Source organism: Bos indicus, chromosome 10 (assembly GCF_029378745.1).
Source record: "Bos indicus isolate NIAB-ARS_2022 breed Sahiwal x Tharparkar chromosome 10, NIAB-ARS_B.indTharparkar_mat_pri_1.0, whole genome shotgun sequence".
Classification (NCBI taxonomy): Eukaryota; Metazoa; Chordata; class Mammalia; order Artiodactyla; family Bovidae; genus Bos; species Bos indicus.
In genome coordinates, this window is record NC_091769.1 from 82,807,025 (window position 1) to 82,834,858 (window position 27,834).

The 27,834-nt window shown below is 40.6% G+C and overlaps 1 protein-coding gene across 10 annotated transcripts in view; it reads left to right on the plus strand.

The window, feature by feature from the left end:
* The window catches only part of SIPA1L1 (signal induced proliferation associated 1 like 1), a 521,546-nt gene that overhangs the window by 237,316 nt on the left and 256,396 nt on the right, over positions 1-27,834 (plus strand). For 2 of the 10 annotated variants that reach the window (XM_070797799.1, XM_070797800.1), the window contains exon 3: positions 20,267-20,422. The exons of the other annotated variants lie outside the window; for them this stretch is intronic. The gene's annotated coding sequence lies outside the window, so the exon portion shown is untranslated. The remainder of the gene's footprint in view (positions 1-20,266; positions 20,423-27,834) is intronic. 10 annotated transcript variants of the gene reach the window in all.

Below are 27,834 nucleotides of genomic sequence, written 5' to 3' on the forward strand. Positions count from 1 at the left end.
AGTACGCTTGCCTGGAAAATCCCATGGATGGAGGAGCCTGATAGGCTCCAGTCCATGGGGTTGCTAAGAGCCGGGCACGACTGAGCGACTTCACTTTCACTTTTCACTTTCATGCATTGGAGAAGGAAATGGCAACCCACCCCAGTGTTCTTGCCTGGAGAATCCCAGGGACAGAGGAGCCTAGTGGGCTGCCCTCTGTGGGGTCGCACAGAGTCAGACACGACTGAGGCAACTTAGCAGCAGCAGTAGCAGCAGCAGCAGCATACTGGTGTAGCCACTGTGGAAGACAGTATGGAGTTTCCTCAAAAAACTGAAAATACAACTACTCCATGAGCCAGCAGTCCCACTTACTGGTATCTATTGGAAGAAAGCAAAAACACTAATTTGAAAAAATATATATGCACCCCTGTGTTCATCGCATTGTTATTTACAGTAGGCAAGAGATGGAAACAACCTAAGTGTTCATCAATAGATGAATGGATAAAGAAGATATGGTATAGATATACAATGGACTGTTAGTTACTCAAACATGGAAAGATGAAACTGCCATTTGCCATAACGTGGATGGGTCTTAAGGGCATTATGCTAAGTGAAATAATTCAAAGACAAATACCTCATGCTTTAACTTATATGTGAAATCTAAAACACAAAACAAAACAAAAAAACCAAAACAAAATCCAGACTCATAGAGAGCAGATTGGTAGTTGTCAGAGGGGAGGGGATTTGGGTCGGGCAGATTGGGTAAAGGAAGTCAAGAGGCACAAGCTTCTGTGTATAAAATAAGTCATGGGAATGTGATGTACAGCATAGAGTATGGTCATTAATACTGTATTAACTTAGTGTGGTGACAGATGGTAAGTAAACCTTTTGTGGGGATTATCTCATAATAAATACAAATGTCGAATGACTATGTTGTACACGTGTGACGAATATAATATTGTATGTCAACTATAATTCAGTTTAAAAAAAGCAAATGCCATTCAGCTAAAAAGGGACCCTGCCAAGAATAGAAAGCAAAAAAAAAGCATTACCATCTGTCACACATTTATGTCTTTTTGGTATAAAATTATTTCCCCCACTAAAAACCACCTCAACACTTAAGAATGTGTATCTTCACATTTTTGGTAAGTATTCCTAAACTATCCTCCATAGACACAGGAATTTACATTCCCATCGGCAATGTATGCCTGCCTTCCTCTTTCCTCTTTCTGGGAGTGTGTGAATAAACCTTCTGATCCTTGTCAGTTTCATAGCTGAACAAGGGGATCTCGTGGTTTTCCTGTGAGTTTTTCTCGTTATACATGAGGTTACACATACTGTTGGGTATTTAAGAGTGGTTTTCCTTTCTGTGAATTGACTCTTGTGATCTTTTGCCCATTTATCTAATGAGATAAACTCTTTATTTAAAAAAAGAAATTAGCTCTTTGTGATAGGACCTGCTGATTTTTTTCCCCTGGGTTTATATTTTGTCATTTATTGTAGCTTTTCCATGTGGCAAACTTATTACTTTTGGATAATCAAAATTTATTTATCTTTTATTTTATGGGTTTTGGATTTCATGTCCTACTTAGAAGGGTTTTATACTCTCAAAGAGGATAAACAATATCTCCTGGTTTCTTTTAATACATTGTAATTTTCTGAATGTTCACATTTTTTGATCAATTTGGGGGGAGTTGTTATGAGTTGATATCCCATTCTCTTGTCTGTACCATTTATTCAGCAATTTATCCTTTTTGCCTTGATTTTGAATGTCACGTTTTATGCTATATCAAACTCTTTGAAGTATTTTTAGAATTTTTATTTTATCCTTGGTTTTATGGTCTATTCATGAACCAGCTTCACACTTTCGTTACATATTTATAACATTTTACTATCTGGCAAGGATTAAAGCTGGTTTCCTTTATTACTCTGTTTTTCTTAATTACTCTCATTATTCTTGCTCATTTATTTTCCCATATGAACCTTAAGACTCAGATTCTGAACTTTCATTTGTGGTAAATTTACACATTCATTTAGATTTTTCTAAAGCATTGATCCTCTAGGAATTTTTTGGTATAGCGCAAGTATTTCTTGTCATCTTCATTTTTTCAGTTGAAGTAAAATTGACATATGACGTATTACTTCCAAGTGTACAACATAATGATTTGACATTTACATACATTGCAAAATTATCACCACAATATGTATGGTTAATGCCTGTTACCATACATAGTTACATTTTTTTTTCTCTTGTGATGAGGACTTTGAGGATCTGCTCTCTCAGCAACTTCCAGGTTTGCAATGTAGTGTTATTAAGTGTAGTTGCCATGTTGTACGTTCCATCCCCTTTACTTACTTATTTTATAAATAGATGTTTGTATCTTTTGACCCTCTTCACCCATATCACTGTCCCCTTAGCCCCTGCCTCTGGCAACCACCGATCTGTTCTCCGTACTTATGAGCTTGGCGTGTTTGTTTCTGTCTTACATTCCACGTATAAGTGAGATGATATGTTATTTGTCTTTCTCTGACTGACTTCACTCAGCACGATGCTCTCAAGGTCCATCCGTTTTGCTGCCAATGGCAGTATTTTGTTTTTATGGCAGATTAATATTACACACACACACACATGCCTCATCATCTTTATCCATTCATGTGTTGATGGGCAGTTTGGTTGCTTCCGTATCTTGGCTATTGTAAATAATGCTGCAGTGAACGTATCTTTTCGAATTAGTACTTTTGCTTTCTTCAAGTAAATACCTGAAAGTGCAATTGCTGGATCACATGGTAGTTCTATTTTCAGTCTTTTTGAGGAATCTCCATACAATTTTTTCCATAGTGACTACACCAATTTACAGTCCGGCCAGCAGTGCACAGGGTTCCCTTTTCTCCACATTCTTGCCAGCACTTGTTATTTGTTGTCTTTTTGTTAATAGCCATTCTGACAGGTGTGAGATGATACCTCATTGTGCTTTTGATTTTCATTGCTGTGATGATTAGCGATGTTGAGTATCTTTTCACGTGTCTCTTGGCTATCTGTATGTCTTCTTTGGAAAAATGTCTATTCAGATCCTCTGCTCACTTTGGTTTTTTTTTTTTTTATGTTGAGTTGTAAGAGTTCTTTGTATATTTTGGATATTAACCCCTTACTGGGTATATTCTTTGCAAATATCCTCTCCCATTCAGTAGGCTGCCTTTTCATTTTGTTGATAGTTTCCTTTGCTGTGCAGAAGCTTTTTAGTTTGATGTGGTTCCATTCTGCTTTTTTAAAAAGCTTATTTTTAAAAGATTAATTAGTGATAATATAAAGGGCAGTTACTCATAATCTTATATTCCTTCCTATCAGGACAAACTACTGTTTTCATGTATTTTCTTCCGTTTCCTCTACAGTCTTGATGATGATGAGTCATGTTTAGGGTCTTTGTTTTATTAGACTGTGCATTCTGTAATTAGCACAGTGCCTTGCAAACCGTAGGCAAACCTTTTAAAGAACTCACCCAGGTGCTGGGACTTCCTTGGTGGCCCAGTGGCTGAGACTCCATGCTCCCAATGCAGGGGGCCTGGGTTCAGTCCCTGGCCAGGGAACTGGATCCTGTATGCCATTACCAGGATGGAAGATCCCAGGTGCTGCAACCAAGATCTAATGCAGCCCCAAAAATAAATAAATAAATATTAAAAAAAAAATAAGGAACTCATCCACACTAATGTGGGATCCTTGCTAGAAAGTAATTTGGGAGTATTTATTAAAATTAAAAGTCAGTGAGGCACTGACTCCAGGGCGATGGCAAGCGCTACTTTTTGGGGTATGTCTGTCACCCTCCTCCTTCCTTTCCCTTTCAGTCGTTAAGTTCTATTGACCACGTGCACTCTTGCAGGACTGGTTCATAGCCCATGCTGAACTCTTTTAATTTGACTCTCTACCTTTTTAATTTAAAAAATCTTTGCGACTTAGTCATTCTTTAGATGAACATGTTAGAACTGATCCTTGACCCTTTCTGTGCTGAAAGTCACTGTCACAGGCACTGTTGCTGATGGCGGGTCCTTTGATGAGTGTGTTGGGAACGGAAATGCTTTCGGGCCTCGTGGTCCTCCTCCTCTTCCCTGTCCTGCTCAATCAGCCTGAGGAGTCCACTTCACAAAAACAAAGTCAGTCTTCATCCACTTTAGCCCTCTTTTCTTCTGCTCTTCGTTCCTTTTGGGAATGCAGTTTCTTCATCCTTACCTTGGATCTCAAATCTGTACCCCCGTATCTTTGAAACCTCTATTTCTCTACCAGAGGAGTCCTTCATTCAGCAAACATTTATGCACAGTGTGGTGGGGAGACATGATTGCTTTAGTACCAAATAGACTTGAATCAAAATTGCAACGGAACACAGAATATTGTTTTGTGCAGAGCCCTAGGAAAAAGTCCCCTTCATTATCTCAGCATCAAATTGAAGGGAGAAAGGAGAGAACCGCCTGGTAACCTTGGGAGTTAAAGGAAGCTAGGAGGTAGACTTGGAGTGTTTAAGCCATTCAGCAGTGATCAGATTGGGTCATACTCTTGTGTGTCTCTGTCTGCAGCACGCGTGCCTCCCTTGCGGACCAGCTGGAAAGAAAACTGTGGGCTGGTTACTATGGGAATTGATGGGTGCTGCTGGCAGTGGGAAGTGGAAAGTTCTTAGAATTGATCCAGAAATCCCAAGAGGGCAGAATTTCCCCTTCCTGGCTTCCCTACGTACTTTTCTTTGATTTAATCAGCTCACTCACTTTTAACTTGGGGAGGACATTTCCAGCGGCTTGTCCCTGGTGTCCTAAGGAGAGTTTGAAGGGGACTCTCCCAGGCAGACTGCACAGAGAAAGAGGGCTACACCAAGGACTGCTGCTTTCCCATGAGTTTCTATTACAGCACTTAGCTCCATGGGCTTCAGTGAACTCAGGATTAAATTGACGCTTCTGTTTCTTTTTACACTGTCAAGGAATGTGCTCCAGACAAGGAGAGAGGAACATCAGTATGTAATTCCAGAACCACAGTCTTTTCCTCTTTACTGCCACCAGCCCTCACTAAAAAAAGGGGTAGGATGGGTAGCATTCTGTTTCTGGTGTAGGTTTGCCGATTCTGAAATGTTAGAGATAGAAAACAGATGTTTTAATGAGGTGATACCCATATTGGAAAAGAGTGAATTCAAAGTGTATTTTGTAAGTCAACTTTCATTAATTTGATTAATCAGTAACTTTAAAAAGCTCTACCAGAGTGTATGCCAGCTTGTTTTTATAACTCCTCATGAATATGGAATGTAAAGCATTGATTTATTTTTCTAAGAAAAGCATTTGGCTTGAGGAGAGAAGAATGTTAAAGGATTGTGAACATTATAAAGTTCGAAAGGACAGTTTTTTCCCCTTGACATTTTTGGTTTCAGTTCACTGTTTTCTATTGTTTCTGATTCTTTTACAACTAATGAAAACCATATCCAGGAAGCATGTTTTCTTCTAATTTTAAGAGATGTTGTTGACTTCCTTCCTGAAAGGTAAGAAGGAGGTCTAGATTTTTTCAGACCTTGACTTTGGGGTCTTGGAGGGGAGGAATCACTTGAATTACCTTGTGATGTGGATGATATATTTCTAGAGGCTTTGACACTCCCTTTGAGTTCATTCAGTTCATGTTCTTTGGTGGGGAGGAAGGACTGGAAAGAAAGACCAGTCACACACAGGCCTTGCCCTCCTCAAGCTCCTGATCAGGGAGGTAAGATGATGGGAAAAATAAAGTCCAGGGAAGGGAAGGGTGTGGGGAGTTGTATATGAGAGGTGAATTGGTGACGAGTGAGGATGCCTCCAGAGTTAAGCACCTTTTTTGGGGAAGGTGCAGAAACCATTGTAGAGGAGGTCACAGCTGAGGGCCAGGGCTGCACTCCGCTGCCAGGACTTGGGGAAGCCCCAGCTATTATGACGTGAACTGGAGCTTAAAGATCAAGCAGCATTTCAGCGGGTGTTTTCCTTTGTTTTTCAGCCTTGGAATCTCCCAGCGCTTTGATTTTATTTGTGTGCTTTGATTTATACTGATGAAGCACTTTGTATTAAAATATTGGAGAAGACAATGCCACCCCACTCCAGTACTCTTGCCTGGAAAATCCCATGGACAGAGGAGCCTGGTAGGCTGCAGTCCATGGGGTCATGAAGAGTCAGACACAACTGAGCGACTTCCCTTTTCACTTTTCACTTTCATGCATTGGAGAAGGAAATGGCAACCAACTCCAGTATTCTTGCCTAGAGAATCCCAGGGATGGGGAAGCCTGGTGGGCTGCCATCTATGGGGTTGCACAGAGTCGGACACAACTGAAGTGACTTAGCAGCAGCAGCAGGGAGTCTAGGCTCAGGCCATAAAGCTGTCATGGGAGGGGGAGCGTCTGATGGTGGAGACAGGCAGTAGTGACAGGGGAGCACAGGTGCAGTGGAGCCTGGAGAGAGGAAGGGTCGCTAATCCCATGGAAGGGACATGGGGGCGGAAGGGCCCAGGGCCCAGGAGCCAGGGTTCTGCAGCGACTCCTGTATGTGTGTTATTCTGCTGTGAAATTGGTGCAGCTCCTCCCCCTTGACCAGTGAGAAAGCCAAGGCTCATGGCATGTCAGTTCTTTTCCCAGGGTCAGCACATCCCCCACTTGTTAGCACAGAGATTGGAATGCACGTCAGCGAATGTTGGTTAGAACCCCAAACCTTGCAAAGTAGCTTTAGGGCCCCTGTGTTGTTCATAGTGGGGTTAGTGAAGCAGGGAACCTTGCTTGAGGCCTGACTTGTACGTGACAGAATTGAGATTTCTTTTTTTTTTTTTTGGCTTGTACAGACTTTATTTCAGGATAAGCAGATGGCCATGACTGATAAAATTTTTAACAGAAAAATTCTACTTAATAAAAAGGACGACGACTTAAACATCCGCCGTTTTGTAACCTCTGATGCAGTAGATGGTTTAAGCAGAGATTGTCAATGGATAAAACCGTTAGATGAATTCCTGGAGCCCATGAATACATTAGCTTATTTGGTGAAAGGAACTTTGAGGATGTGATCCTGAGGTGGGAGATGATCCTGAGTCAGGTGGGTCCAGTCTAATCCCATGAGCCTTTAAAAGCAGAGAGGTGGTACCACTGAAGTCAGAGAGAGTTGGCTAAAGAAAAGGCAGGCAAGGCGTCTGAGCTGCGGTAGCGGCTTGAAGGCCAGGAGTCGGGGAATGTGCCAGGCCTCCAGGAGCTGACGGCCGGCAAGGAAATAGGGCCCTCTGTCCTATAGTCGAGTGGAACCGGACTCAGCCGACCAGAAAAAAGTGACCACGTGGGCAGACTCTCCCCAACGCCTCCAGGTTGGAACACAGCCAGGCCAACACCTTGATTTTGGCCTTGGGGGGCCCAGAGCACGGAAACCAGCCGGGCCTGCTGGGCCTCTGACCACGGAACAGTGAGATAATGAACTTGCATGGTTTTGAGCTGCTAAATGTGTGCCAACTTGTTTGGGCAGCTGCTGCTTCATGGGCACGGGTGGTAGTAAGCAGTTTGGGGCCTGGGTCCACAGGGGCCGAGGCCCCCCGCTGCTCCAGGCCCAGTCAGTCCATCCTGCCCAGCCTGTGTCCAGGAAAGGCACAGAATTGAGATTTCAGTGATGTTTTGTCTCAAAGCACATATCTTTGCACGTAAGGAGCCCACCCTGTGGACATTGAGCAGATGGGCACTAACAAAGACTCAAAAGAGACCACGCTTTAACTAGGCACAGTAGCATGGATACAGTTTGCAATTATAAAGGGTCAGTTCAGTTCAGTCGCTCAGTCGTGTCTGACTCTTTGTGACCCCATGGACTGCAGCACATCAGGCTTCCCTGTCCATCACCAGCTCCCGGAGCTTATTCAAACTTATGTCCATTGAGTCGGTGATGCCATCCAACCATCTCATCCTCTGTCGTCCCCTTCTCCTCCCACCTTCAATCTTTCCCAGCGTCAGGATCTTTTCCAGTGAGTCAGTTCTTCACATCAGGTGGCCAAACGATTGGAGTTTCAGCTTCAGGATCAGTCCTTCCAATGAATATTGAGGATTGATTTCCTTTAGGATGGACTGGTTGGATCTCCTTGCTGTCCAAGGGACTCTCAAGAGTCTTCTCCAACACCACAATTCAAAAGCATCAATTCTGCAGTACTCAGCTTTCTTTATAGTCCAACTCTCACATCCATACATGATATGAAAAACCATAGCCTTGACTAGACGGACCTTTGTTGGTCAAGTAATGTCTCTGCTTTTTAATATGCTGTCTAGGTTGGTCATAGCTTTTCTTCCAAGGAGCAAGCGTCTTTTAATTTAATGGCTGCAGTCACCATCTGCAGTGATTTTTGGACCCCCCCCCAAAATAAAACAAGTGTCAGTGGGAATTTAAAGCAGATGGAAGATATGAGAAAAGGCATGGAAAAAGGTATAGTGAAGAGTGTGTTTGGTAAGAGAGTAGTTTAGTTTGCCTGGAGTAATGGCTGGGTGAAGAGATATAGAGGGAAATGAGTTGGAAAATTAGCTTGCAACTGACTTGTCTAGGACTTGGTATACCTAGATAAAGAATTTGGATTCTTTTTTACATGAGATACTGAGAAACCATTGATGGATTTGGGGTGAGTGAAGATGGCTGCCCCAAAGGTGAAGAACATGATTTTTTTTCCACAGTGAATTTGAATTTTATCTTTAGTTATATCTTTGAATGAAATTGAATGCCTTTTAAATTATTTAAAAATAGAGCTAGGAGAAGTTAAAATTCAGTAGGAAAAGAATGTAAGTTTTACTCTCTGGGAAAGCGGGCTTCCCTGGTGGTTCAGCTGGGAATCTACCTGCAGTGCAGGGTCAGGAAGATCCCCTGGAGAAGTGATAATCTACCCACTCCAGTATTCTTGGGCTTCCCTGGTGGCTTATATGGTAAAGAATCTGCCTACAATGCAGGAGGCCTGGGTTCAATCTCTGGGTTGGGGAGATCCCCTGGAGGAGGGCATGGCAACCCACTCCAGTATTTTTGCCTGGAGAATCCCCAAGAACAGAGGAGCCTGGTGGGTTACATTCCGTGGGGTTGCAAAGAGTCAAACACTGCCGAGCGACTAAGCACAGCACAACACATCTAGTAAAGAGGGCTTCCCAGGTAGCGCTAACGATAAAGAACCCGTCTGCCAGTGCAGGAGAAATAAGAGACGTGAATTCAATCCTTGGATTGGGAAGCGACTTAGCATGCATCTAGGAAAGATTTTAAAACCTGGCTATATTTTTTTTTTGAACTCTAGTTCTGATTGTATAAATTTTCATAATCTTGTCAGCTTGGTGGGCTCATGGCTATGAGATGACCAGAAATGTGGTATTTTCATAGATCAATTTGAAATAATGGTGTTTCTGTGACTGACTTTATATACACAGAAACTAAGCCTGCTGCAGATGAAGGTTATTTATGGGTCTGTTTCAGATCCAGAGTCTTGTATAGGGAGTCTTTCCCATGGGGCCTAACTCTGGCCAAAGCATTCAAATGAGACCCCTGTATGGACTTCCCTGGGCTGGCTTTTCTAGTCCCAAAAGAGTCAGTTCCAGCCAGCTCTCTGGGGGCCTCTGTGCTTGAGTTACTGCCCAGAAGTTCCCAAAGGATTCTGGTTAAATCTTTAGCCAGCTAGATTATTTATAAAGGTAGAGCCATTATACTGCCGTTGGGAAAGGGTTATACTTTTATACTTATTCATAAACATTTCCTGATTTATTAATATTAGTGCGAGGAGAAAATTTGTTTAAATGAGCTAGGGCCGATTGTGAAGCACAGTTCTTCACTGCGTCTAGGAGGGTGGTGGCACAGGAGGGTGCAGTCCCTGAGATTTCTCCAGTCAGGTGCATGTTTTGTTCATCATTGTCTCTCCATGGCTGAGTAGATAATGGTCTGTGGGCTACAGTAAGTCCTAAATCAATCCCTGTTGAATGAATGCTGGATGAATCCTGGGCAATTGTGCCAGTGGAGTCATTGTAGTTGACGGGAAAACTGCTTAAGTTTTTAATTAAGACTCTACTTGGGTTCTGTGGGTTTTGGTAGTGATACAGATTTTTAAATACTCTTTTGATATGTTGCTTCAAAATGTGAGTAACACTTTAAACTTCTTTTTAGATAAAGTAACCAAATAGAATCAAAGTTACTAAAAATATAAAATCTTTTAGGTTATATTAAACAACATAGAGCATTTAGTATTGGCATTCTCTTTAGAAAGGGTCACTATCCTAAATTAAGATATCTCCTTTCTCGCCAAGATTTCATTTACTTGACTCAAAGCCCAGAGTAGAGATGGAAATGCAAGAAGGTTTGCCAGAGCATAGAACAGTAATGGGATTTTTTTTTTCCCCTAGCAACTTGAAATTTATTTTTGTAATTCTAGTAATTAATTATGAAAAAGTGCTATTTTGTTAACATTTAATAATGAGAAATTTAAAATAAATATGTACAAGTATTAACTATGATTTGTTTTTCTGATAGAGTGATGATAACACAGTAAGAGGGAAATGTATTTACTTGGGGATTTGGTCATCCTAAGAGAGCCTGCTTCTGACTTTGACATTTTCTTCAAGATAATGTAGCATTGTAATATGGCATGTTGCACATTGAGATGATTATTGCAATATTCTTGGGAAGCTTCTGGACATGATTCATCTGGGAGCCAGTTTATAGCAGCAGGTAGGGAGATAAATTTTGTGCTTACAGCTCTGGAGTTCAAAGAGTTCTGAAATTTTATTTTTATACTATACGGGATGTCACAGTGTCATCTGCCTCTGAAAACCTTTAGCCTTTCGTAATTCCATTTTATAATTTAAATTTTATAATTATAATCCTTTGTGTCCATAGAGAGGTGGGAAGCGCTGTAATGCCACACTTTGTGAACGCTCTGGGCACCTAAGAGTTGGTTGTGGGTATTACTTTCTGGTACATGAATGGTTTTAATTGATGCATTATACATAAGACCTTAGTCGTATTGTGGGTTCTGTCTGTTTTTAGTATTTTTCATAAGGAAAGACTTTTTTAGGCTAATCAATACATTGGTTTTGAATCTGATTTAATTATTGATGAATTTTGCTTTTTGATCCTTATTCCTTATAGTCCTCCTGATGGGCTTTTGCTGGCTAAACATGAAATTGGCTTGTACATGGAAGCCCCTTGTCAAATTGAAGCGGAGGACCTTGCAGACATTGCATGTACTTGAGATGATGTATGCAGCAGGACCTTTGGAAAACCAGCAAATACACTTGCAGAATCCCTTTTTGGACATTCTCTGTCATGACTCAACAGTTTCTGTTGATGGTTACAGTCTTGTTATGCTAAGCAGCTTAAGCAGAATAATTTCTGTTAAGTAGAATTCAGACTTCTAATACCAGAGTAACTTCAGAATCTTAGATGGTGTTTACAGATGTCTGTAGCTCTAGTTGCCCATACACTGGTGCCACCCTCTTCCACCAGAGACCCACTGTCATCCTCCTGATGCTGAAAAGAACTTCCACAGGGGACAGGACAACCACTTCCCTGGTGGTCTGGTGGCGAAGATGCCATGCTCCCCATGCAGGGGCCCTTGAGTTCCATCCTTGGTCAGGAACTAGGTCCCACATGCTGCAAATAAGACCCGGCGCAGCCAAGTAAATTAAAAAAAAAAAGAACGGTGCAGGGACCCCCTCCTCCATGAGCTGTATGGAATCCATCCTTCCTTTGGCAGCTGCTGAAGTGCTGGCAGGGGGAAGGGGAAGAGGAGCCTAGAGTTACAGTTTCTATCTATTGGACCCATAGGAGATAAGTAACGTGAAATCCAGACAATCTTGGAATCGTGTTTCTTTGGTTATCAGTTTCTGTCCTGGCAATCCTGCTATAGTCATTAAAACACAACAGAACAAGACATTTTAGTGGTATTAGAATGTTTCATTTCTTTTGCATTCAGATACTTAGAACCAAGGGGTCTAGTTTCTGTGTATACTTAGCAGGTGCATTAGGGACAGAGCCAGGCAATTCATGTCCTGGAAAGTAAGACCCGCAACCACCTCTTAGGTGCCCAGAGTGTTCACAAATAGTGTAGAGCTACAGAGCTTCCTGCCTCCCTGTGGACACAAAGAATGACTTCATTCACTTCAGTGGGACCAGTATTAAATTCCCAATCAAATTAGCATTTATTCGGAAAAAAAATGAAAGTATGCCATTCAGTACTTTGCCTTGGGGTGGTGGGAGAATGCCCTGAAATCAGAGCAACTTCAGAAGACAGCAGTGAGTGACTCTCCTGAGTGACAATTCTTGGGACAGGGAGTGGATATGCATCAGACTTTTTCAATGCCTGAGACTATTTCCCACTCACAGTTCCCAGGTTAGTATTTCTTTTGCTCATCCTGAAAGATCAGATGTGTTGATTTATTTATTTACTTGCAGATAGTTTGTGTACAATGCTTAGCAGAACTGTGAGAAACCAGAGTGACCTCTTTTCCTTTGGTTCCTGGAGAATGGTGTTGACATGAGGCCCCATTGAGCCAAGGCCAGGATGTGTGTGCTGTTCACTCCTCTTTTTGCACTGAGGGAACAAGGTTGCCATCTTTAGAGCAGTGGTCCCTAACCTTTGTGGCACCAGGGACTGGTCTTGTGGAAGACAGTTTTTCCATGGACCAGAATCAGAGGGATGATTTTGGGATCATTCAAGCAAAGTACATCGTGCGCTTTTTTTTTTCCCCCTATTATTATTACATCAGGTCCATCTTAGATCATCAGGCATTGATTAGATCCTGGAAGTTGGGGACCCCTGCTTTTGACTTTACCCCAACACACCGTCAAGTCGCAGTGTTTGTTTTGCATAAGGGAATCTTGAATAATACTGGACACTTCGGAAAAATTTAAAGAACTGATGCTGTGGTCCTCACCACTACATGATGGGAGGCGGTGCTACAGGCCCTTATTCTGTGCCCCTAATAGCATTGCCACCCCAGCCAGCACCCATTGATGGCCCAGGGCTGTAAGGCTGAGCAAAAGCCAGCAGACACCAAGTTTAAGTGTAACATAATTTATGATGCAAACTTTAAAATATGAGCTTTTACTCTATCTGGGGAGAGAAAACTTGCTCGTTGTCACAGTCAGTGGAAGACAGTGCTCAACCTACTTGCTTCATTGACAGGTTTTCCTTATTGAAAGCTAGAAGGAAAATCCGCTGGGGACTGGAACCAGAGGAACTGTTCCATTAACAGTTGGATGACAGATATTTCTATCTGAATTGCTATTGCAAATACATTTTCCTTCCTGGTTATTGTAGTTGTATCAAACAAAATAAGTCCTACTGATATTAGGTAAACATAAACAGAATTTTCAATTAAAATCAAATAGGTTTTCATGCCTTATTTTAAAAAGGAGTCCTTTTTGCTGACTAAGTAGAAAATAGGTGCTAATTTTAGCCCATTTGGAAAATAAAAAGGGACAAAAAGAAAGCCTCATTTATATTTCTAATGTTCTTAATTAAAATTATTAAAATATGCAGGCTGTATGAGAAAGTACGTTGACCATTACTGAGTTGATCATGCCGATAAAGAGGGATGGCTTATATTCAGAAAACTTTAGAGGACAGAAGATGTCTGTTTGGTATTAGTGCTCTCTCAGCACTGACCACAAGATGAAAATAGTCCCAGAAGCTTTTGTGTTTGTGTGTTTAAAGTTGCAGAAGCTTGCATTGGAGACTTTACCTTCTGTTAACTTTTATGTTAGCATGTAGGTGAAAGGAAGCTTTGTAGGACATGATAATAGAAAGAGTAATCAGGTGACTCAGTGGTACGGAATCCTCCTTCCAGTTCCAGGAGATGCAGGAGACGAGGGTTTGATCCCTGGGTCGGGAAGATCCCCCAGAGAAGGAAATGGCAACCCACTCCAGTATCCTTGCCTGGAAAATCCCATGGACTGAGGAGCCTGACGGGCTATAGTCAATGGGATTGCAGAGTCAGACATGACTGAATGACTGAGCATGCGTGCAATGCTTGAAAATTGCTTTATTTCAGTGTTCATAGTTGAAATAAAATGCAGTTTAAATCTGCTGTACTCTATTTGCTTGTAATACCTAAAACGAGCCTGTGGTACCTTGATGCAGTCGGGTTTGTTTTTTTGTTTTTTTTAAAGCACTTCGAGATCGCCTTTAGAATGTTGGATACTTCCCTCAAAGTTTTGATGATTCTGCTGGTCTAAGGCTCCAGGTATGGTGTTTGGTGTTACTGGGTAGTGGAAAATTACTGTGCTTTTTACTTTTTACCCAGCTGTTGTGGGAGTTTTAAAAAAACTATACTTTGGATTTTGTTGTTGTTGTTGTTGTTGCTGCTGCTAAGTCGCTTCAGTCGTGTCCGACTCTGTGGACTCCATAGATGGCAGCCCACCAGGCTGCCGCATCCTGGGGATTCTCCAGGCAAGAACACTGGAGTGGGTTGCCATTTCCTTCTCCAGTGCATGAAAGTGAAAAGGGAAAGTGAAGTCGCTCAGTCTTGTCCAACTCCTAGCGACCCCATGGACTGCAGCCCACCAGGCCCCTCCGTCCATGGGATTTTCCAGGCAAGAGTACTGGAGTGGGGTGCCATCGCCTTCTCCTGGTTGTTGGTGTTAGGATAGTAATTTAATGTCTGTTTACAGCTCACAGCGAAAGTTCATTGTTTTCCAGTGTTTGTGGAGGCCCTCTGGTCAATGATGGTATATAGTATTAGTGCTGTGTTCTGTGGCTAAACATGCTTTTGTGTGACTTCCAGGACAGCCTGGAGGTTCTGGTTCCAGGAGGATGGAACAGGTGGCCTCATCCCATTTTTCAGGTGGCTGAAGGAGCTTGTCTGATGCCCTTTGGCTGTTATATGGTGGCTGCCAATCTTCTTTCTTTAAGTACTCTTCCCTTTGTTTTATTTTTATTTTCCTGGTTGTTTTTCCAATGATAGTAACAACCAGCACATCAATGATTAAAATAGTGTAAGAGCTGACCTTTATTGATCCATTGCTACATGACAACCAGTGTCGTAAGTGCTTCGAGTGTGTTGACCTTCACTTCAACCCTGTAGAGTAGGTATTACCCTCTTTTTAGGGATGATGGGACTGAGAAGTAAGTTGTAACACTTACTTTGTGGGGTAACTGAAGATCTTAAGTGTGTACGATTCTAAGTAAGTACTAAGCTCTCACTAAGTGATAGTAGCTATGATGATTACAGTGCGTACTCAGGTGTCACTCCTGCATATACATCATTGTCTTCATTAGCCACTGAGCTCATCGAGGGCAGTGCCTGTGCTATGTTACTATTACTGCCGAGTAATCTATTAAATGTATGTCTGACTATAGTCTGGGTCTTAGTATTTGGTATCAGTTACGTGAGCGACTGAACTGATGCTTAGGTTGGAGGTGTATTCAGCCCCACTAGACCGGTTGTGTTCTGAGACCTTGACACACTGAACATGGTCTTTGTGCTACTCTAGCTGCTGGAATTCTGTATCCTGAAGGTCCTGACATTTACAGCAAGAAGAATATGAACTTTCTAGATGAAATAGAGAACTTTCTGAACTTGGCTGAAGTGGAATTTGAGAAAGCTGAAAATGTTCTTGTATTAGGATGTTCTGTTTCCCTTGAACTGTAGCCCAGAGACACTCTATATTGCCTGCATTTCAAATCCAATTGTTAAAAAAAAGTGACAACAATATAAATGTAGCTGTTTACTCTCTTAATTTTCTCTTGTTTGAAGTTAGGCTGGGAGAATAAGGCCATTAGTATCAGTGGGATATTTACTTTTTGAGTCAGTCCTTTCTTCCAAGGTGGGGAGTTCCTGATTCATTCAAGACTGTGGGCGACCTTCATGGAGGTGGAGGTCCAAGGGATGCCAAAAAAAGCTGCTGCTATTTTGATCCTAGGGGTTTGATGTTTGGTTTGCCATGGCCGTGTTTTTAATTACCATTAATAAACAAGACTTTACCTGGAAGGAAGGGATAAGGGAAATTTAGAACTCTAATTGTTTGATTACTATAGCTCAATGTGGATGTGATTGGCTGGGAGAGTAAGCTCCATTTAGCTTTTTTCCCCTCCGGTCAAATGAAGTGATGTTAAATTCTCTTGGGAAAGATGGTCGAGCTAATGGATGGAACTCCACCTGGTGAGTAACTGACTCCCTTGTCCCCAGGGAGCTGAGTCAATTCTTCCAGGTCTCTAGGACGTAACTAACGTGAGACCTGAGGCTACAGTTCTGGCAGTGGGAAGTCTTTTGCTCAGATACAGGGCTCCTGGAGGTTGTGGTGATTTTAATAGGCAGCCATGAAATATCGGTATCCTTAATTCTATCTTAGGAACTAAGAATAGCTTAACTAGCAGAAAATGACAGCCCCTGGGATGTAGAGTCACAACCACTGACTCTGGTTTGAAGGTGGGATGGAGAGCTGTCTCAAATAAGCACGATTTGCTGGGGGTGCCAGTTTCCTGCTACTGTTCTTTCCTTGTTTGTTCTGCTGTATGTGCTTTATTGGTATTTGCCAACAGAAACCCTGTGGCAGTTGCTAGAAGATTGACGAAAAATATGTGGGAGAAGACGTTCATCAATTTAATTTGTTTTGTGAACAGGGAAGAAAGTATCTGTTATCCTATATTTTTATCAGGAGACTTTCATATCTTCTAGTTAACTTTGTAATCTTAAAAGGGTATATGTTTACTGTAAATAATGTAAGCAACAAAACTAAAAAGGCAAAGTAAAAATTACCCAAATCCTAAACCCAGCAATGTATTTTACCATTTTGTTAAATAGCCTTATGTATTTTTTCTGTACATATATAAAAACACATGTACATATAAACATTTTTATTTGGTTTTATATTCTGTTATGTATATTTTTTTTGAGTCATGATTGATTTTTGATCATTCCTACACTGATGTCATAGATTTAATTTATTTCTCAGGGTGCCCATTTCTAGCTGTAGAGTGTTTTCTCTAAGACTCTGAACTCATTTATACAAAATCCTCAATAATCTTTGTAAGAAGAGGAGTCTATTTATTAAGCAAAACTTCAAAGAAATTATTTATTCTGGGTAGCTAAGTTTTCCATGTAGTTAAGTGTTCATCTAGCTAATGATTACTAAGATTGCTTAAGCAATGTTGATGAAAAAATTTCCAGAGTTGTACACTTTTAGCATTGTTAAGTGTATGCTGGGGCCCTGGGAATTTATTTCTAGGAATGTTTTAATGAAATACAGACATGTGCAAACATGTCTGAAACATGGTGTTTATTCATTGCAACATTACTTATGAAGACAGAAATTTGAAAATAATATGAATGATTTATGGCTGTACCCAATACTGCATCCAATAATGCAGCCATAAAGCTTTCATTCTAAATATTTGAGAGAAAAGAAAATAGTTACAGTATAACAAGGAGAAAATATGGTATAATAAGAAGAAAATGCCTGTTAGGAATTGTACACAGTGCCAGTTCTATGAAGAAAAAGCACTTTATTCTCTCAAATATATTTGTGTTTTTTTATAGTTAAATAAATAGGCACATGTGCTTATAATTACCTTGATGTGTTTCCTATTAAAAAAAATAAGGTGTAACATTAATGTAGAAAAGCACACAGATTGTAAGTTTTCATCTTTGATAAATTTTTGTAAACAATACACATGTGTAAATATCACCTAACTTAAAAATGAGACTATTACCAGCATTCCATAGAGTCATTCACATTTTCTCCCATTTCACTACCCTTCCTCATCCACCAGTACTACCAGAGGTAATCTTTATGCTAACTTACATCACCATAGATTAGTTTTCTCTGATTTGGAACTTTATAGAAAACTCTTTGTATTTGTTTTTTGGGCACATATGTGTATATTTTTGTTGGGTGTCTACCTAGGACTGGGATTTCTGAGGTTGCATGTGTGTTTGTTCAGCTTTGGTGGATAATATGGAACCTTTTATTGAAGTAGGTGCACCAGTTCACTGTCAATAACAGTGGTTGAGAGTTCCAGTGGCTCCACGTCTTCATCAGCATTAGCTTTTAGTGTTTAGTTTTAGCCATTCCAGTGGGTCCAGAGTGGGATCCATTGTTATTTAGATTGCATTCTCCTGATGACTAGTGAGAGTTAGCACTTTGACCTGAAGACCCTCCGTTCTGAGGAACTTTTTTGTTAGCTATTACATCTTTTACTAGTTCAACATCATTTCCGTATTAACAGAAACTGTTCATCTTCTGGTGTGGAGGATGTGTTGCGCTCCAAGTTCTCAAATCCCCAGACTGAACGCTGACTCTTCTGTCATTTAAGTGGAGCAGTCACTAATAAGCACAACTTGTCCTGATCCTGTCCATCAAGATTTTCCTGCTTGATGATTGGTTTAATGTGACTTTCCATTCTGTATTAAGTGAATGTTTGAAATTGTGAAATATTTCTAGTTATCTATTCTTTTTGCCGTGTGAGTGATTAAAATGTTGGTCAAAGAGTTCAGTGTAAGAAATTTAAAGGAAAAGCTTCCTGGCTTTCGTGCAGTGATTTTCTTTAGACCAGTATATCAAGAATGACTCACCTCCTCCTTTTTTTCTCAGTAACTTCGAAAACAGTCTCACTCTACAATAGAAAATTAAAAGTAAATTTAGTAAAGATGGAGAGGCACCTGAGACTGAAGTCTAAGTCTAATTCCTACATAGAATATTTTTAGGAGAATTGTGATCCTGGAATCCAGTTCCTAACTTTTAATATTTTCTCTGATCATGAAATGAAACTGAGAGATCCATCAAATTGTTGGTCTTAGAACAAAGAGGCTTTGTGGTAGAACTTCATCTGCCATTCTGGACAATGGAGACTGAGCAAATCATTTGTACTGGGCTTGGGACCAGGCATTGTCATACAGGTTTTCACATTTGATCCTATCAATACTGTGAGGTAATGTCATACCCATTTTATGTATGAGCAAGTTGAGGTTGAAAAGGTTAGTGGAGGCTATATAATGAGTAAAGGTAAGTGGAAATTCCCTTAACTCTGATTTTTATGATTATACTGATGGAAACTTTTAGTTTAGGACCTTTGGTTTAAACTCAACAACTCTCTGTCAACTCTGAAGATGTCCTGGGATACCAGTAATGTATAAAAATGGAGTGGTAGTGGTTGGATCTCAGATGAAGGCTAAGTAGAGTCTTTTATGGAGAGATCTGTTCTAGCTCCACTCATCCTTTCCTTATACTATTGTGTAAAGGTTTCCAAGCATCCCTCTTGATTAAAGATACATATATCAGTAAATGTAACACCACCAGCAGCAGTGATGAAGTTAGAGAAGTTTATGGCTGAACATCAGTCTTAAAAAAAAAAGAATGCATTTATTGTAATTTATCTTGAGCCCTGCAGCTCCTGTAGGGTTTTGTCTTAGGTAAGTCATATATGAATTTGGTCTCAAGGAACCTGAATTATTATGGAGATCTAAGATATATTGGAGGATAACCTTAATATGAGACAGAAAGGGAAACCAGGGAGAGGTAAGTTCAGGCAAAGTGCTACAGGAATTCATGGCAACAGGACATAACTTTTAGCTCAAGCCTATCAAGAAATGCTTTCTGGAGAAGGTGGTCTTGGAAATGTCCTCAAAGTTTGGATAGAATGTGGTTACTTAGAAACTGATACCTGGTTGGGGTAAAACGACTATAGACTGTATCTTTTTTTATAACTCTGAATGAATATGCTGGTCAAATGAATACTGTAAATAAAATTTAGACAGAAACTTACCTTACTTACAATCAGCAATAAAATGGTATATGTTGTAAAACCACAGTGTATTGGATGAAGATCAGGCAGAGCCCCTTTTAGCTCTGGCCTTGTCTACTTATGGCATTCCCAGGTGGCTCAGTGGTAAAGAGTCTGTCTGCCCGGGCAAGAGACTCGGGTTTGATCTCTGGGTGGAGAAGATCCCCTGGAGGAGGAAATGGCAGCTCTCTCCAGTATTCTTGCCTGGGAAATCCTGTGGACAGAGGAGCCTGGAGGGCTATGGGGTCACAAGGGTTCGCAAGAGTTGGACACCGCTGAGCGACTAACACTTCTCGTGTTTTTTCAGAAGCGTATGCTGTGTGAGACAGGACACCTAAACCGCATTTTCATACTTTTCAAGGATGCTTTTCTCCTTGCGAGGTTAATGTTATTACTGTGTTAATATTTGACTGAGTTTGGTAGGGAGCGAGAAGTAGATAGATCCTTCATGAGTGAATGCATAAATGAACTGTATGAAATATGTATGAAATACCGTATAAAATATAATGTGGTGCCTTTTTACTAAGTTCATATTTTCGTCATGCACAGGTACTTGTTTGGTTAGTTACGACCTGCCCCAGAAAATCATTGTGGAGTGACTGCAACAAGTTGATTTAAAGCCAAGAGGAACTGAGTATGCAGATTTGTGACTTAACATGGAACTCTTGAGCACACACAAATGATTGCCTGTGTGCCATTGTTTATGTGAGTGATGGCTTACAGTGGTTGATCGTGAATGATTGTTCTTCTTCCCTGCCCCCCACACCCCTTCCTTTTCTCAAATTATTTGGACCAGGAAAAAGAAGGGCTTATTCCCACTGCCTATATTGCTAGTTTAAAATTTAAAGTTCTCTTGGTTTCCACAAAGTTCTTGGGATCATGAGATAAATTCCTAAACTAGAAATCTTTAATTGGTATTTTTTTTTATTAAATCTGGTTGTTTTACATTATAGCTTTTAGTAATTCTGAATCTTTATTGAAGAAATTATAAATTAACTGTAATAATAATAGTTACCATTAGAGTGTTTAATGTGTACTCAGAACTTTGCTAAAGATTTCCCTTTCATTGTTTCTTTTAATCCTCCTATTCATCCTATGAGATGTTGACAGATATCCTCATGTTCATTTCAGTTTAGTCGCTCAGTCGTGTCTGACTCTTTTCGACCCCATGAATCGCAGCACGCCAGGCCTCCCTGTCCATCACCAACTCCCGGAGTTCACTCAGACTCACGTCCATCGAGTCAGTGATGCCATCCAGCCATCTTATCCTCTGTCGTCCCCTTCTCCTCCTGCCCCCAATCCCTCCCAGCATCAGAGTCTTTTCCAATGAGTCAACTCTTTGCATGAGGTGGCCAAAGTACTGGAGTTGCAGCTTTAGCATCATTCCCTCCAAAGAAATCCCAGGGCTGACCTTCAGAATGGACTGGTTGGATCTCCTTGCAGTCCAAGGGACTCTCAAGAGTCTTCTCCAACACCACAGTTCAAAAGCATCAATTCTTCGGCGCTCAGCCTTCTTCACAGTCCAACTCTCACCTCCATACATGACCACAGGAAAAACCATAGTCTTGACTAGACGAACCTTTGTTGGCAAAGTAATATCTCTGCTTTTCAATATGCTATCTAGGTTGGTCATAATTTTCCTTCCAAGGAATAAGCATCTTTTAATTTCATGGTTGCAGTCACCATCTGCAGTGATTCTGGAGCCCAAAAAAATAAAGTCTAACACTGTTTCCCCATCTATTTCCCATGAAGTGATGGGACCGGATGCCATGATCTTCGTTTCCTGAATGTTGAGCTTGAAGCCAACTTTTTCACTCTCCACTTTAACCTTCATCAAGAGGCTTTTTAATTCCTGTTCACTTTCTGCCATAAGGGTAGTGTCATCTGCATACTGAAGTTATTGATATTTCTTCCAGCAATCTTGATCCTCATGTTACTAAGGACTAAATGATTTATATAAGTCACATAACTTGAAAGTGGCTGAGCTGGGATGAACCCAGATCGTCTGTCTTTAGTGCCTGAGCCACTATGTTGAATTGTTCTTCCCTGTTTTCTCTAAGTGTTTATGCCTCTTTCCTCACATATTGTGGTGGTAGGATGTGTTCTTATTTTAGTTTAAAACAACATGCTTTTGGTTATCAGGAGTCCTTTATAAAGTAGCAGTTTTGGTTGGTTTGACATCTTCGCAATTATCAAAACTCTTTCATTTACTATTGTTTTAATGATACTTAGAAATTGTTTTCATTTTAACAGCTAAAAGGAAAAACTTACTTTGTTTTCAGATTGGCAGTTCAGTCTAAACAGATTCTAACAGTCCTCTGAGACAGAACTCTGGTGTTTAGATATTTCTCCTACTGATTTGTGCAGAACAGCATCTCAAGTTGTCATGTGGTGTAACTGCAAGGGCACAGGGTACAGATAGCAACAAAACAACCCGTTTACACTTGAGGTCAGATAGCAGAGAGAGTAAATGAATGAGAAAGCGTGAGGGCACATTAACTGATCTTTCATGTATAGTTTTGCACCTAAAAAACTTGCAATAAATGTCAAAAAAGTCTTATTGTTATAAGTGGTTAACATCTCCATGTTAAAAACAAAACTATCAATTTCATGTCCTGTAATACTACAGTGGAGAACTGTTTATTATATGTTGGTCTGCCAGCACTTATGGGCTTGGGTGGTGTGCTTTACGAAGCCAACTGAATGATATGTCTAGACAGAACCAAATGTATAATTGTGTAAAATCACAGCTCAGAAATGATGGCTGAAAAGCTTTAATAATTATTGGTGACTCTGTGCCATTTTAGATCATTCTGTATCCTTATTTTCTTGGTGTATTGCAGAAGAATTAAAGTTTATTTTTAGACAAAACAAATGTTTACAAAGTGGTATGATACAAATCCAGTTTTTTAACTGAAATGTATTTTCCATGCAAATATATTTTGCTTGATCTGGAGAATTGGATAAACCCAAGTAAGAATTACACTTCAAGCATTAAATTTGGATAGAAACTTTTTGAAACCAACTTAATAGTACAAAGCTGCCACTTTTCAAAAACCATATTTCTTTTATTTAAAAAATTGTTTGGGGCTTCCCTGGTAGTCTAGAGGTTAAGAATCCCCCTGCCAACGCAGGGGACCTGGGTTCGAGCCCTGGTCCAGGAAGATCCCACATGCTGTGGAGCAACTAAGCCCGTGTACTACAGCTGTTGAGCCTGTGCTCTAGAGCCCACAAGCTGCAACTGCTGGGCCCCCGTGCCTGCAGCTATGGAAGCCCGCATGCCTAGAGCCCATGACCCACAAGAGAAGCCACAGCTCATGGCTTCTGAGCTTCCGAGCAATGCATGAGCTCATTGCAGTGGCTCATGCACTGCAGTGAAGAGTAGCCTCTGCTTGCCACAACTAGAGAAAGCCTGCATGCAGCAGCATAGACCCAGCACAGCCAAAAATAAACTAAATAAAAATAAATATAGAAAAGGTTTTTATTTTTGGATTTTTAATACAATTGTGTTTTATTTAAAGACTTTCTAAAATTGTCTATTGGCGTGTAGTTGATATACAGCATTGCATTAGTTTCAGGTGGACAGCAAAGTGATTCAGTTACACACACACACTCTCACACACACACACACACACATGTATTCTTTTCAGATTCTTTCCCCATATGGGTTATTATAGAATATTGAGTAGAATTCTCTATGCTATATAGTAGATCTGTTTTATATATAGTATCGATAGCATGTATATGTTAATCCTAAACTCTTAATTTATCCTTCTGCCCAAATCCATATTTCTTTTAAACTAAGACTTCTTGGCATTCTGAAAGCTTTATTTTAAAAAAGCTCAAACTGCCCTGTCATCTATCTAATTTGTATTTTCTGTCTTTTTCCTCAAGCAGTTTGTTAGGCAGTACTCTCCTCCAGCTACCTAACCCTTAGTTCTGTTTTTATTTTTAATTAATTAATATATTGGCTACTTGGCATGTGGGATGTTAGTTCCATACCAGAGATTGAACCTGTGCCCCCAGCACTGGAAGCATAGAGTCCTAACCACTGGACCACCAGGGAAATCCCCCCTAATTTTTGACAGGAAAGAAATCTCCTCTTCCTCTGTTGAGCTGTCTCCTCCAAAACAGGCCATTGTGTATATACTGCAGTGAACATTTTATTAGTGAGTTTCACGAGTTCTTTACATAGCCTGGATATCAGTCCTCTTTGTTTTAGATTTATATTTTGCACTGATTTCTCCTCAGTTTTTTTAAAACAGTGTCACCTCATAATCAGAAGTTAAAGGTTCGTCTAGTCAAGGCTATGGTTCTTCCTGTGGTCATGTATGGATGTGAGAGTTGGACTGTGAAGAAGGCTGAGCGCCGAAGAATCGATGCTTTTGAACTGTGGTGTTGGAGAAAACTCTTGAGAGTCCCTTGGACTGCAAGGAGATCCAACCAGTCCATTCTGAAGGAGATCAGCCCTGGGATTTCTTTGGAGGGAATGATGCTAAAGCTGCAACTCCAGTACTTTGGCCACCTCCTGCGAAGAGTTGACTCACTGGAAAAGACTCTGATGCTGGGAGGGATTGGGGGCAGGAGGAGAAGGGGTCGACAGAGGATGAGATGGCTGGATGGCATCACTGACTCGATGGACGTGAGTCTGAGTGAACTCCGGGAGTTAGAGATGGACAGGGAGGCCTGGCGTGCTGCGATTCATGGGTTCGCAAAGAGTCGGACACAACTGAGTGACTGATCTGATCTGATCTGATCCATTTTTTTCTTTTATGGTTATTACAGATTTCAGTGTCTTAGAAAGCCTTTCCCTACTGTCCACTCTTGAAAATATTCTCCTATGTTTTCTTCTGAAAACTGTGATCCATCTTGAATTAATTTGTCCACATGCTGTATTATTGACATTCAATCTTTAAAAGATACTACCTCCATTTTTTAAACGAAGAATTTGGCACTCCAGATACTATATATAATAGTAATCATGAGTTAGAATTTTGGAATATTTTGAATAGGATCATGGTGGAGCTAGGTTACAGCATTTTGGTCAAAACCCTTTTTGTGATGCATCACAACTGTTGTTTAAAAAAATATTGAAAAATGAACAGTTCTTTTGGTAACTGGGTTTATCCTCATAATGAAACCAGTATTGTTAAATGCAGATTAAGACTGAAACCTTGGCATGCATTTATTTTATCAGATAGAGATGTTGTGTTTATGTATAAGTGTTCTGTGAAGCTGGCCCAGTGAGATTTGCTTGTTGAGTCAAGATATTTTATCATATTGCGACAAGAAAGAGTGAAACTGGTTTAACTGTTTGCGCTGCTGCTGCTAAGTCACATCAGTCGTGTCCGACTCTGTGCGGCCTCACAGACAGCAGCCCACCAGGCTCCTCTGTCCCTGGGATTCTCCAGGTAAGAATACTGGAGTGGGTTGCTATTTCCTTCTCCAGGTTTAACTGTTTAACTTGGCCTAATTAATTGGCTTTCGAAGAGACCGTATGGGGCTGAAAATTGCTGTCAGTTCTCCCAGGGTCATCTCTCTTCTTAGTATTTAAAATTTCTTCTGACATTTCAGTAATGTCATCAATGCCAGCATCTAAGTCCAAAGGAGAGTCTCAAGAATTGATATTTTGTTAGTGTATATCGAATTGGCCAGAAAGTTTATTCAGGGTTTTTAGTAAGATGGTACAAAAACCTGAATGGATCAACTTTTTGGCCTACTCAATATTTTGTGTGTTTGCTGTGTTAGCATGCCACAAGCGTTGTATTTCTCAGAACAGTTTCATTTTAAAGAGGAAGTTAAGAAAGATTTTCACAGCCACAGACTTGGGAGTATTATGTAGGGAAATACACTGAGGTGCTCTGGTAAATTTTCTGAATGGTGGTTTCTCATAAGTCCTTACAAGTGTCTCAAGTCCAAATAGGTAACAGGACCATATACTGGTAACTCAGTCCTGAGATGTGTGTGGAATCCTTTGAGGGAGAGGAGGGGCTCCATGCATTGGCTGTATGTCCAAGGTACTGTGCTGTGGGGGTGTTCAAAGATGAGCAGGATGGGAAGAAGCAAATGTTACTCTAAGGGGAGCTCCATTCAGTTCCTGGGCTGCTGCCCATCAGTATGTACAATCAAACTCATTTTAAACTTCCTGTTTATTGGGAGAAGGGAGGCTGCCCCTTTGTTTTTAGCTGAACAAGTGAACACAGTGAGGACTATTGAGAGACATCACTTGAGGATACAGAGATTCCATCACAAGGCTAATGTTGCCCTGCTGCAGATGGGCTTGTGTCCATGTAAATGGCGGAGGAAACGGGCCAGGTTCATAGTACCCTTTCAGAGTGGCCTTCTCATTAAGGAAACATTAGCTTCAGTTGATAGCTCTCAAAGAAACTAGGACAGTTCCCAGGCTGTACTTTATTTGTATAGATAAACAACAGGCATTAAGAGAACCATGATGAAAGCCACACGAATAAAACTCAACTGTGTTCTAATTGTGTCCTCTTGGCAAGATGATGTTTTTTTAATCCAAGCATGGTGCCTAAAGTAATTTGTAGGTATGATGGACTAAATTAAATGATTTTTCTTAAAAAGTAATTGTTTGTTTGCTACTTTTTGGATTAACATGGGTGTTTATAGTCTAAAGCATATTGACTGGTTGGTTTTTATGAACTCCTTCATATCATGTAGAGGAGCCCAATTTAATGGCCTTAGTTATTTGTTCTTTCAATATATTTTGATGCCAGTTTTCTCTGTCATATTTATTCTCTTCATTTTGATCACTGTAGTTATGCTGTGTGAATGCTTTTGACCTATTAAGTATTAGTATATGTAGTAGTGATTTGGTTTGGGATATAAGTCAAACTAGCTTGGTCTTATAGGCAAGATTTCAGAAAATTTCTACTGAAAAATTTTGTTTGAAACAACACTTAACTGTCATGTGAAATCAGCCATTCCAGTCATCACCAACTTACTGTCCTTATTTATGTCAACACTGATTACTATTGGTGGGGTGCCGGGGTCCAGCCCCGGTGGATACAGGGAATTCGAAGCGGGGACGGCGTCGGCGAGGATCAGGAAACAACTGCTTAATTAAACTTTAATTAAGGATGTAAAGAGTAATAGAATAAGGATAGCTCAGTGAGAAAATTCAGTGGAGAAAAGAGGCTGAAATAAGGATAGCTCAGTGAGGAAATTCAGTGGAGAAAAGAGGCTGAAATAAGGATAGCTCAGTGAGGAAATTCAGTGGAGAAAAGAGGCTGAATAATTCAGCCAGAAGGTAAGAGAAAGAACGACATGGTGAGACCAAGTTTCGGTGAACAAGGCCCGCACTTTATTTTCCAAAGTAGTTTTTATACCTTAAGTTATGCATAGAGGATAATGGGGGAAGGGGTAGAGTCCTGCAGTAAGCCAGGCTTTCTTCCTGCAAACTTATCATATGCAAAAGTTTAGGTGATTTGCATCATCTTCTGGCCCAGAGGCCTGTTAACATTTTAAGACCCTTTCTTCAGAAAACTTATTTTTCTCTAAAGGTGATTGGTCAGGAGCCACCCTCCAAAAGCATTAGATAAAGTTGCATTCCTACAGAGCAAGGGTGTGGTGGGCTATAACAAGAAAAAGAATTAATTCAAGGGTCCCAGGTTACAAACATTAAAGCTACTATTTACACCAATTATATTAATCAATACACTGCCAGGGACACAGCAGGTAAGGGATATGGAGACTTAGCAGCAAACATTGGCCCAACAAGTGAAAAACCCTTCACCAATACAGTTTCTAATCAATCTTTTAACTGCTCAAAGGAATCTGTATTTAGACAGTTTAGAACATCTCATGCCTCTCACAGTTGGGAGGCTCTGAGCAATCACATGTGGCCAGAAAAACCTATTCAGGCAGGCTAGAGGATTTCCAAAGGAGTTTGTAGGTTGAAACACTGTCACACCCAGGAATTATTAACTGGAGCTGTAAGCTAACTCTTTTTTCAGAGAGAGGTAGTAGGGGACAGCCCCCTGTAAAGTCAGAGGTGTAGGTGAAAGCACAAAGCAGAAAGTAGGCAGACTCTGGTTTTGGGGGTAAATGCTCAAGAATTTCCAGGGGGACTCCTGAGGCTCGATCCCGCCTTT